Below are 12,347 nucleotides of genomic sequence, written 5' to 3' on the forward strand. Positions count from 1 at the left end.
GTGATAATAGAGATAAAACATTGCATGCTTTGATTGATAATTGTATTGATATACTACACTTTTCTTAAAATAAAACGAGATAAAAGTACACGTGAGTGTTTTGTCGATGTACATACACGCTTGGTTATCAGTTTTCATATCTGAATAATCACAACGGTGATTTGATTATCTTACAATTTAAACACACATTGCAATATCCTATTTTTCCTCATTCGTGAACCTCTGTATGATTCATAAAATCATTCCGTATTTTTACCGCTTCATCTTCAGAAAGGTAAGCAATTTATTTTTCTACTACTATATATGATGATTGAACGCAAACAAACGTAGAAAGTAAGCTCATCAATTATTCCTATATTTGTAGACATATGTTGTAATGCATCACGACCTTTTTCCTGTTTAAAAGATACTTTTTTACTTTAATAACAAATGGAGTTATGAGTTTTGAGTATTCCTATACTTTTTCTTCTTATTATATTGCAAGGACTTAAAAAGTTTCTTTGTCAAACCGTAACCAATATTCCGTAAACGATGCAATTGCAACTCATATTATATTATAAAAGCTAACAACGACCACCTTGCAATTGGTGCTCGGTAAATTAAGCATTTCTCTGCGTTCGACAAAGTATTTTAAAAACATATTCCAGTGACCTTTAGTCATAAGAACAACTATTCCAACGCCATGAATAATTCCATGGTACACACATGAACTGCTTCATTCTTTATCATACTGTTTAGTCATGATCTCGACAAAAGTTTAAGCTAATTGAAACATAATAATAAATAATAAACGTTATAATAAAAAGCGAAAGAAACAAAGTAAAAAGCTGCTCCCAACGGTATTCGAACCACATTTAACTATAAAAAAGTGAGAATACGTTACCAACTATGCCTTTACGGCTTGTTGTAATAAGATTGAACATTATTTCCATGTCTCATACATTTTAACCAAAACAACAGAACCATCCCTAATCATTCCGTCGTTTTGCGTTACAAACGTGAAATTTCATAAATGCAAAACATTCGAAATCAGATAAGCTCGATACTTGCAGCAAAGTAAGTAATGAGCATGATCATTTGTGTTGAATCAACTATTTTTCAGTTCGAATCGCATCGGTTTCCAGTTTGACTTCAATAAACACATCGGTTATGGATAAAGCAGGTATTTATGACGGGTTCAATGTGTACACGATTGTGTGATTGTATATGTACAATCTAATAACAGGTAAGATGTCGTAAATACAAAAGGTCCGGATAAAGTTAATGCATTTCTTCTTTTAAAGTCTGACGCACATTTTGTTTACTAAAATCAATGATTTCACTTACAAAAATCATTGTCTTATAACGACATTTTCGATGCCTTTGAAAGAACTTGATTTCTTGATTCCTAACGAAAGATACAGGGAGCGCAGTCGATAGTCTATACGGTCACAGTTCGTCATCTCACAGCACGCACTGCGGACACCATATATTTAGTACCATTGCGTCAACTAACCACACACCACACGGAACACGGACATCACATCTATCGCACCATCGCAGTTACCACACCTTTGTAACTATTGAGTAATCTTAAAGCATGCATTACGGAAACGACATCTGCCGCATCATAACGTCATTAAACACAATATATATCGCACCATTTCGTCACCATTGGCCAATATTATGTTTTGTAGAATCAAATGGACGTGATGGCGGCTATTACAGTAATCCATTATGGTACTTTTACGAGGCTCTGAAATACAAAAACGGCAAATATTTTGTGCATCCATTGCACTTGATATGCTTAATCCATGTGGTTAACATGATGAAATATACTTGTACTGAAATTAAATTGTTACCGCATAAAATGTGTAAGCAGTATTGTTTTTAGAACTTACTCTCCATAATTAATTATAGGCTCACCATTTGCATTTAACGTCTCATAAAGAACAACTGTTTACAGTAATTGTTTATGATAAAAAGGTGTGATGATAATGCCCGACACCGTCTTTAATGTACTGTTTAATTAATGTTGGATGTTACGTAAATTTTTAAACTGTGATTTCCTTTGAAATCAATGTGCGATAAACGCTTACTTCATGACTGACGTCAATAAAAATAATGGTCGCCAGTTTACCTTGCCCTCCTACGCAATCTCTTTACCGATTTAATTGGACGCTGACCAGCACAGCCCATACAAAAAACAGGAAATGAAGCACTACACCAAATCACTAATGTATAACAGTGCTTTATGAGTAAGCGATTATAGTGATACAAATGACATGCAAATGAGCTAATGGCTCACTATTAATGAATTACGAATGAATCACCCTTTCTGAGCTGGCTGTTAATAAATCACTAATGTATCACTATCACTGGAGTACTAATGGCTCACTCTGCTTTAATGAATCACTAATGTATCACTGTCAATGGAGTACCAATGGCTCACTATGCTTTAATAAATCCCTAATGTATCACTGTCAATGAAGTACCAATGGCTCACTCTGCTTTAATAAATCACTAATGCATTACTGTCAATGGAGTACTAATGGCTCACTGTGGGCTTAATAAATCACTAATGTATCAATATCTATGTATTACTTATAAACTTCTGCACTTTAAATTAACCACTAATGTAGGACTAAATTGTATATATATTTTTTTAATTAATGAGCTTTTGGGGGCAAAAAATATATCACTGCAAAATAATTTACAAACATCCTTAAAGTTTGGAGAATGTTTAATAAGAAGACAAAGTGAATAAGAATACCTTCAGCTTGTAGATGTATAATTGTTTAAGCAGACAAATAGGTATGTTCAGTCACTTTCACAAATAATAACTGCTACACTAAAACTTAAACATTCACTAATTAAATTTAAAGAATAAAAAAACTTTATCTGGACCTCTGATGGAGCTAAAACACTAGGTTTCTATTTCACAAATGACAAAAATCTCGATATGTCAAAAAACATTCAATAAGATTTTGACATCTTTCACTGCATTATGTTTTTTATATAATGTGAAATGAACTGCAAATAAAGATAACAAGCTTGAGCATTCATTTTAAATGGTATAGGTTAAAGCCACCCGCCAAATCAGATATTATGTTAAACAATATAACTATAATAAACACTGCATTGCAAGAAAACTAAATTAAGTAAACATAGAAACAAACCTGTTTAGTAGTTCAGAGCATTTAATAAAGTTCCATCATAACTCACTGAATCGCTAATTAGCCTTTTTTACACACTGAATGTTGACTTCCACATTTTACTTAATTATTTCAGAATGTTCATCAAAGTGTAAGATTAATTCATCATTTTATTACAACTTTAAGTTAAACAAGTCCAATAATTGCTGTGAAACTGCTTTTTAAATTTTGAAGCCAGTAACACTGGTCTTGCAAAAACCGCGCTCTTCTTTTCAAAATTCTGACTAACAAATTGAACCAGTGTCTGTCCTATAAGCTGTAGGATCATATTACCCATGCATGCTTTGTTTACAACTGGGGGAATACAAAGATACAGCCAGCAAATAGGCATCGTAAAACAAAACACTACTGATAAACAGGGATAAATTTACTGCATTTCACAACAATTTTCAACTTGCATCATACATCCCTTAATCAAGTTTACTCTAAGACCCTTAATTCAAAGATTTACATGTACTTTAAATGTTGTAAGTTAAATTATCATAACAAAGTTATTTAATTATACGGTCCTATAAAAATAAGCCTAAGCCAATATATATATAAATTGCAGTATATCTAAGTTAATTATTTTCCTCCAAATTTTGAGGAGTGAAAACTTGCAGCTGAATTTGTAGATTAATCCTATTTTTTCAGTCATTTCAGCCTTAAATTTGTGTCATTTCAAGCTCATTTCAGCCTTTTTTGCATGGGTTAACTATTGTATAAATTGAATATAAATGTTGTTTTCCTTGTGTATAGCAAATGTTTCCTACAATAACCATTTAGAAACTGAAATCAGAACTCTGTTTATTAATTATCTTAAAGTCCCATTTCAAAATTCTTTTAATATCAATAGTTTTCTAAGTCCAACATTGTGCCCCAGAGAAATGTATAAGTATGAAATTCCGCCCGAGTTAATTTTCTTAGTTAGAAAATCCGCCCCAGACAAATGTTTAAGTATAAAATTCCGCCCGAGTCTTATTTCCGCCCGGAATTGCTAATGAGTTCCGCCTGGAAAAAATCAAGAGACATGGTCTTTTGGGGGCGGAAATCAATTTCCGCCTCTAGTCCGCCCGGACACAATAGTTTCCGCCCCAATTTCCGCCTCATTTCCGTCTCATTTCCGCCACAAAATTTCGTACGGGCGAATTCAAATTTATATGAATCTTATCAAATTGTAACACCTAATATTGAGTATGATAAATAAAGTTTCAAAAACTTACAATATGTTTTAAGAGACTTTTTCATGACTCCCATGAATGGAATAGAGAGAATATATCATTACATTATCTTGCATTCACAGAAATAAGGATATTTTCAAAAACTCATTTAACACAAAAAATCATCACGGGTCTTGCATATTTATGACTCCCCAATAAAACAAGGAGACATATTGTTTTTGCTCTGGCTGAATATCAAATTGGGCTACCCCATTTAGGTCTGTGTGTATACTGTCTTTTCGTTTTTCGTTTTGAATTCGACACAACAAATTATCTGAGAATGCTAAGTATAATGAATCACTAATACATCACTATATGAGGATGTTAAGTGTAACTGATCACTAATAAATCACTAAGTCAGAATGGTAAGTGTAATGAATCACTTATTGATCACTTTTTGAGAATTGTAAGTGTAATAAAGCACTAATAGATCAGTATCAAAAGTTACAGTATAATGGATCACTAATGTATCACGTTTACATGGGTAGCAGAAGAGTGATCCATTGATGATACATTGATGATACATTAGTGATTTATTAAAAAAAATCTGTTTGGGAGTATGGCGACTGGAAAGTTACCTGAGAATTTATCGTGGTGCAACCGTGTCATTATACATGGGTGTGTAAATTGACTTAATTATTCTATAACGAAAGGATTCGTAGTCGAAATATATGCTTTGCGTTTCTTCACAGCTACAGTATAATTACCTCCCTTAGTTTTACATTTGCAACGTTAACAATATTAAATTGTAACTTGTTCTTCATAAAGTAAGTTAATTGTATGGCTAAAAGTAATATATTAAGCATTTAAAGAGTATTTGATATTTAAGGAATGTTTCTAGTAAAATCCGGCGTATATATTCGGCTAGTTTCTGTGTTAGTTAAGGAGAAATGCTGATCGGTGATCTCCGTAGAGTGCGGATGGAATTCGGAAACGTCGGTAGTTTCCGGATCGTGTCTTTCCGTGAGCTAGGTGGCGCTCTGTTTGCCAGTATATAAAAGGCTTGCAAATAGGCAAGTTGAGGGAGTCCTCCGGTGTATGCGAGCGGATCAACATCTGAAGAAAAGGGACGTTACTCTAAAAGAACAGTATTCTGGAGCAGTTGGGTATTTACGTTGGCTTCAAGCTTTAAACGGTACTGCCCGGGCTGCAGAGTTCCTGTTTCTTGGAGAGGGTCTTCAGAGGGTTGGAATCTACGGACGTCGTACAAGGCAGTGACGGAAGCTTCACCTAAGACCTTGGGATGACGTGAGCCAGTGTCTTCGCGGAAGCCAGTAGCCCCACGGAGGCGGTGACATGTAGCTTCACGGAAGCCGGAGGATTCGTGGAAGGAACATCGGCATTGTGAGGCCGCGCACATAGCGCTCGGTGGCGGCCTCAGGAAATCGGTCGAAGGCATCGATTCCCCTCTTTTGGTCGCATTGTATATATTTAAGGCGACTCAATTACTCTTCATTTTCCAATCATAAGGCAGGTAGCCTGAGAAAAATTAGTTATTATTAATTGTTACTTGTAATCGGCCTTCCGAGGGTTTCCGAAGGCACATCGTCATTGTGAGGCCGCGCACATAGCGCTCGGTGGCGGCCTCAGGAAGTCGGCGGCCCGCGCTACAACTCGATACTCTGATATCTCTTATCAGTGAATGATATATTACCCTATGTCGCTTTTATGGCGATTACACGTGGAGTGAATGACCAGATTTACTGTTGTGATTGTACGTTTCATGTATTAGAACAGTATACAAGCCGATAATCGGATGTCCACGTGACTTCCACCATTTATAAACGGACATACAACTGCTGTTTTGGGAGGTTATTAACGCCCGGACGTCCATTAACCGAAGCGCTGTTCCGGTTGATAAAATGTTTCATAACGCAAATTCATACACAAACACGCTTAATAAAAGAACGATAACTACATACAAAAAAAAATAATATTCTCTTCAAAGTGATTTTCGTACCATATTCATTTGAAGACATTCTGTCAAAAACATATCCGCTGACTAGTTAAGAGATGAATGAAGAAAATGTGTATTTTCAATTATAATTTGACCATTCAAAATAGTCACTTGCCATAAATAAAGGACCATGTATGTGTGTAAAATAGAAGAGAAATACTGCTAGCAACAGTAGTTCCATCTCTTAATTAAATTGACATTCACTTTATAAATCAGCATTACAATATCATCTTATTTGAGTGTCAAATAAACTAGATTATAAAAACAGCAATTAATATATTTTAAACATGTGCAGTGTACACACGTAGTACTGTAATGAGAGAGAAAGAAAAAAATCCCAATAATAAGGAAACAAAGCGAACATTTGTTTTCTAAGGATAAATGATTAAGTTAATTAAGCTTGAACAGAATTGGTTAACAAATTCATACAAAATTAAAACGAAAATAAAGAACTACATACCTACCCAACTTTTTTCAACATGTTACATAAAACTGATTTTCTTTTGATACCTTAAGAACATCAATCATACAATATATGTACAATAAAGTCACTTATATTGTTTAATCTAAGCATACGGCAATGTTTCACTAAAACCTTTTCCTCGCCATTTATTGAAAAAGCATTGGATTGGGATTTTGTGTGTGCAAAAGTCCACTTATGTGGGAAAACCATATTTAATATAACTCATTATAATATAGTCCAACCTGACTCGACGGCAACCTGAGAACAACAGTCACCTGCCTACAGCGGTCAATGTGGATTCGCCCTGACGAAAAAAACTTCTATGCTACAACTGAGATTTACAGCCACATGTCCATATAATTGCCAATGGCCAGTATATTTCACTCCCAAAGCCATTTTCACCTGTGTATAGCATTCACAAATCACGTGTTTCAATGTGCAAAAAGTTAACACTCACATCAATCTGTTATCTCTGACACCTCAGCAGTCATAATGTCTAACCATGTGCGCTTGACATAATAAATTGATAACAATTAGTTCGCAAGTATTGTTATTAGCAGGAATAAAGGATTTGTGATCGTCAATTGGCAAAACAGACATCGAATTGCACCTTTTGTAACAATCTTTCGGCATTAATGCTAGTGGATTTGTTTCACGTAAAACTCCTGTTCAATTTCCAAGGTAGAAGCTGACACATCATCTAATCGGCAAGTCCCTGAAATTCATTTGTGGTTGTTTGAATGAAAATGCTTTCCGTGTGATGTTTGCGTAAAAATAAACTTGTATAAGATTTTGATGTCTTTTTTTTAATGAGAACGATACTGCCCTGCCGTATATTTGGTTTAAAAGAGCGATGCGCTATTAATACTTTTTCAGATTAGATGTCAATGACATGTTACAGCCAATATTAAAAAATATCTTCCAATGAACGTAAAACAAACTGTCAGATTTACGGAATGAACGAGATGCATGAGTACAACAAAAATATTACATTTATTAAAGGCATACAATTAATAAAAGGTATGAATTTAAATAAATGTGTAAGATATTAATTTGTATTATTCAATAGGAATACATTTTGTTATTGTACTAAATTATTGGCAATGAGCCTTCGTTTACATTACACTGTGTGCAAACGACTGGGTGGGGTAACAATCTAACAGTACTACCAACTTACCAACAATCATGGTCACCTGAGAACAACCGTCACCTGTACAACGGTCACTTTGATCAATTCCCTTGACTGACCGGTGGTCTCGTGTTTGACTTTAATTTGAATTATAAAAACAAATCATATAAATTATAGTTATATCATTTGTTAGATGTTAATGAAATAAAATTGTGATTTAACTGTCACGATACACTTATTTTATAACAAAAATAAATAAAAGGGATTTTTGGGGGGGATATTTTTTGTAATTTTGGAAATCGGTCCGTCTAAATGACCTGTAGATACGCCTTGATTTGTTGTATATACATGATCGTTGAATAAATATCAATAAAATAGAACTTTTCCACTTGGAAACGTTAGTTCGTTTATTATAGTATGGTTACAATATGTTTTACGATTTTGTTTAGATTTGTTTTTTCAATCAATTGATAAACTTAAAATACAAATAAATGTGTACACATTTATTATTAAACTGTGAGTCTTTATAATTAAAGTTTAAGTAAATTAGGTAATAAGATTTGTATCCCTTCTGTCACAATTTTTGTAAATGCACAAAATGGTGATTTTCTGGTGTCTGTTACCTTTTTATCTGCATCGTATATTGCTGCAGTCAAAGTTGACTATCATGCGACAGGTGGTTAGAGAATAAGATAAAGGAGTAAAAAATAGTTAATTTAAAAGAGTTTGATATTTAACACACTAAAATATAGTAAAGCAGATTCCTCTGCAGGCATGGGAACTAACGTTTTACAATTGGTTGCCCACACGGCAACCATGTTAAGTATTTTGGTTTGCCCAGCTAAATACTAACGAGCCAAGTACCAAGTACATGTAGTGCCATCTGTATTTAATACTTTCTTCAAATAAAATTATAGATAGATAAACAACAACATTGCTAACATGACACACGTTCTGGTATTATGTCTTAATACGGTCAAATTTGAATCATTACCTTGGCCTTGATAAATGAATATTATTACACTTATTATTAATCCACAGTTGCCAATGTTTATTTAATGTTTAATTACACGGACTGGTTTCGAGCTTAAAAAAATTAGTTGCCCAGCTGGACTACGAACTTTTGATTTTGGTTTGCCAAGGTCAAAATCTACTAAACCCAGGCTCACGGGCAACCACTAATTTCCATCCATACCCAGCTATGGTTCTTCACTTAGCAAGTGTCTTTTCTAGAAATCCAAAAGTAGGGGGAATTCCCACAGTCGTAAGAGGTTATTAGAAGTTAAACGTTGAAGCTGGCGCTGACGACTTGTTTAGATTCTTGTTGTTTTAAGCCCCCGCTTGAAGGAAACTAAGTCAGGGAATTCTTTGTCCATTCCACCAAAAGGTACTTATACAGTGATTTTTCCCCAAATGTACAGCCTCTTTCATTCTCCTTGGTTTTCTAATTTCAAAAAGTATACAACTGGCAGAAAAATACATTTTCCCCCAAGAATATGACAAAACATTTCCAAAAAAATATGCCAAACGTCTCATATAAACTAAATAGTAGGTTATTTTAGTGTATTATACAGCAATTTAAATCCTTAGAATTGAATAATATAAGACTTAGAACGCAGGTACACATGTACTTATAAACAATTGGTATACTGTTATTTATAATCATATTAATAATGTTTAATTTTTCACAATTTCCAAATCAAATTGGTTGTTAAATATAAAGCGAAAACAAATCACTGTTATATGCTTGCCACATGCAAGTGTTGTGGCCTTTAAGAGTGTAACTGATTAGGATGGGTGATTGCTTTCTGCATACATGAAGGATGCTGCACTATCCAGGTGGAAAGACATTTCCCTTTCCCACAGACAATGAAGGTCTTCCTGAAGCAATTTGCAGTCACTATCGGAGGATATTTGTCTGACTGTATAACACACAGTCGTGTGCAAATAACTTGGTCTTGGAAGAGACTTTAAGAGGGCTAATTAATTAATATAAAGAAGTGAAACTCCAGCTTTTTGAGCAGTATTGCATTCTGATTATATACAATTAGTTGGTCCTATATTTAAGGTAAGTGACCAATTGCCTAAACAGTACAAAACATCACAATACAAAACAACATAAACACATGAAGACTTGGATAAAGACCTGGAAGAGGATCGGTCCATGAACACTCCCCTGGGGCACTCCACTGCCTTTTGGGGCAGGATTTGAAATTGCTTTATCAAAAGAAACTCTCTGTGTTCTGTCGTTGGGAAGGCTGGTATCCATTCTAAGGTTGCCATGTATGCCATAGTGATGCAGCTTGGTCAATAAACTCTGGTTTGAAAACTTGTAAGTAATAAACGGTAGGGTCATGTTGTTTTCCTTTGTCTAGCGAATTCAGAAGTTCGTCAGACAAGGTTAGGCGTTTGGTTTCACAACTTTGCTTTCTTCTGAATCCATGCTTCCAGTTAGTTATGCTGTTTTTTCTAGTTTAGTTGAAACCTATTTATTTTAGCTCGATTGCGTCGAATGCCTGAGACTTATATAAACGCTCTCGAGTCCGTTTCCTGGACCTAAAACCAGTACTTGGTGTCTTTGGGGGAACGCTCCCACGGTAGGGATCAAACCCGTTGTTGTTTCTACTGAGGTGTCCCATAACGTTGCTGACAATTATGTGCTCCATCATGTTACAGCATAAACAAGTGAGTGACATTGGGTTTGTAGTTGCTCGCTTTGTCTCTTTCTACCTTCTTAAATACAGCAAATGTTGTACAATGCATTATATTTTGGATATATAAATATATTAGGGCAAGCTTAAGCATACATATAAAATAAACATTTTTTACAAACATACCTAATATGCTGTTATTTTCAGTTTCTTTTGACTTTATAAATTTAATTTAGAAATCTATGTACAATTTTGAGATTTTGTTTTCTTAATATCATAAGTATTATAAGTATTTGTACTGGTAGTTGTACTGTGTCGTTTTTTATTTAGACGCTCAGCGAGGAAAATTATTAATTAAATGATGTACATTGTACTCACTAATCAGTGTACTGATATTTTGTGGCAGTATATTTTGTAACGCCCGTATGAACATCGACGCTTATTTTGAGCAATCTGCATGAATTTTATTTGCCGACATTCATGGCGTATTTGCAATTGTTGCTTATACGCAATCATAATAGTAATATTATTAGTATAAGTAGTAGCATCAGTTTTGCGTCAATATGTTTTGATAGTATTCCAAGTTTCCTTTTGCCATTGTAGTGTCTTATACACCAGTGTTCCGCATATCAAACAATTCAAAGGCACCTGCTCAAGCCAATCCAGCTGCTCCAAATATCGAGTCATTGGCCAAACGTTAAAAAAAATTAATAAGAAATGTAAAACAGTGATAATTCTGTCAACATTCTGATAAAATGCGGTAAATGCAGTGCTCTCCTGTATGGAGATTTCACTAGGACTGTAATTCTTATTCTGATTGGTCAAACAATTAAAATAGTACTGTTATACTTGGTTTCTTACCAATCATGTCAATTGTAACATTTTCAGTGTTTCTTTGGAGATCAATTAATTGAAACTGAAAGTAGTCAAACATATTTTAGTTGGACATAAACAGGTAAAGTTGCCAATATTAATCAAGTGTAATATGTTTACGGCGACTTTTTATTGGATGCATTTTGATTTTATGATACCACTTCATTGATATCTGACTCATATAATGCTGCCCGATATAAGTTTTTTAAGTTTCAACAGGAAGTATATCAGTCAATGTTTGGAGGTAGTTCATATTAATTGGAGTATCAGATTCAAGAGGACAAACAGCTTGATGCCAAGATGTTATATATTTTATAAACAAAAAGCAACATAAACAACAAAAAACATATTCGACAAATATTAAGCACAAGAACATATGAGGTCAGTATTAACACATCAAACGTAAAAAATCATATCCATTCCCGCAAAAAATGCATCGTCGTAGCAGTTATTTTTCCTTATTTCTTATAAAATGGGGGACTTAGAGGTATGATTAACAAAACAAAGATAACTGCCTGATCGTTTTGTAATATATCAGATTTAGCGCATATGCACGTTTAAAATAATTTCTCAGCAAGCATCGGTATTAATTTCATTCAAAATCTTTCAGAAACAACTTAAAAGCTGGAAATTGAAACTGTGATTTAAAAATAATTCCCAACTTTCATGAGTCTCATAATTTAATTAGGTAAGATTACTGGGACACACCCCGGGTCCACAAAAAATGCAGCCTCATGCATGGAAGGACCTCATAAACTATGTTCATGGTTTAATAATAATGGAAATAAAATATTCTAACAATAATTAATAATATAAAAATGAATGCGCAACAGAGAGCATTGCAGATACGACCGCGCGCTCGAAAGTGACCTCTTGACAAA

The sequence above is a fragment of the Dreissena polymorpha genome, chromosome 9 (genome assembly GCF_020536995.1).
Source record: "Dreissena polymorpha isolate Duluth1 chromosome 9, UMN_Dpol_1.0, whole genome shotgun sequence".
Taxonomy (NCBI): domain Eukaryota; kingdom Metazoa; phylum Mollusca; class Bivalvia; order Myida; family Dreissenidae; genus Dreissena; species Dreissena polymorpha.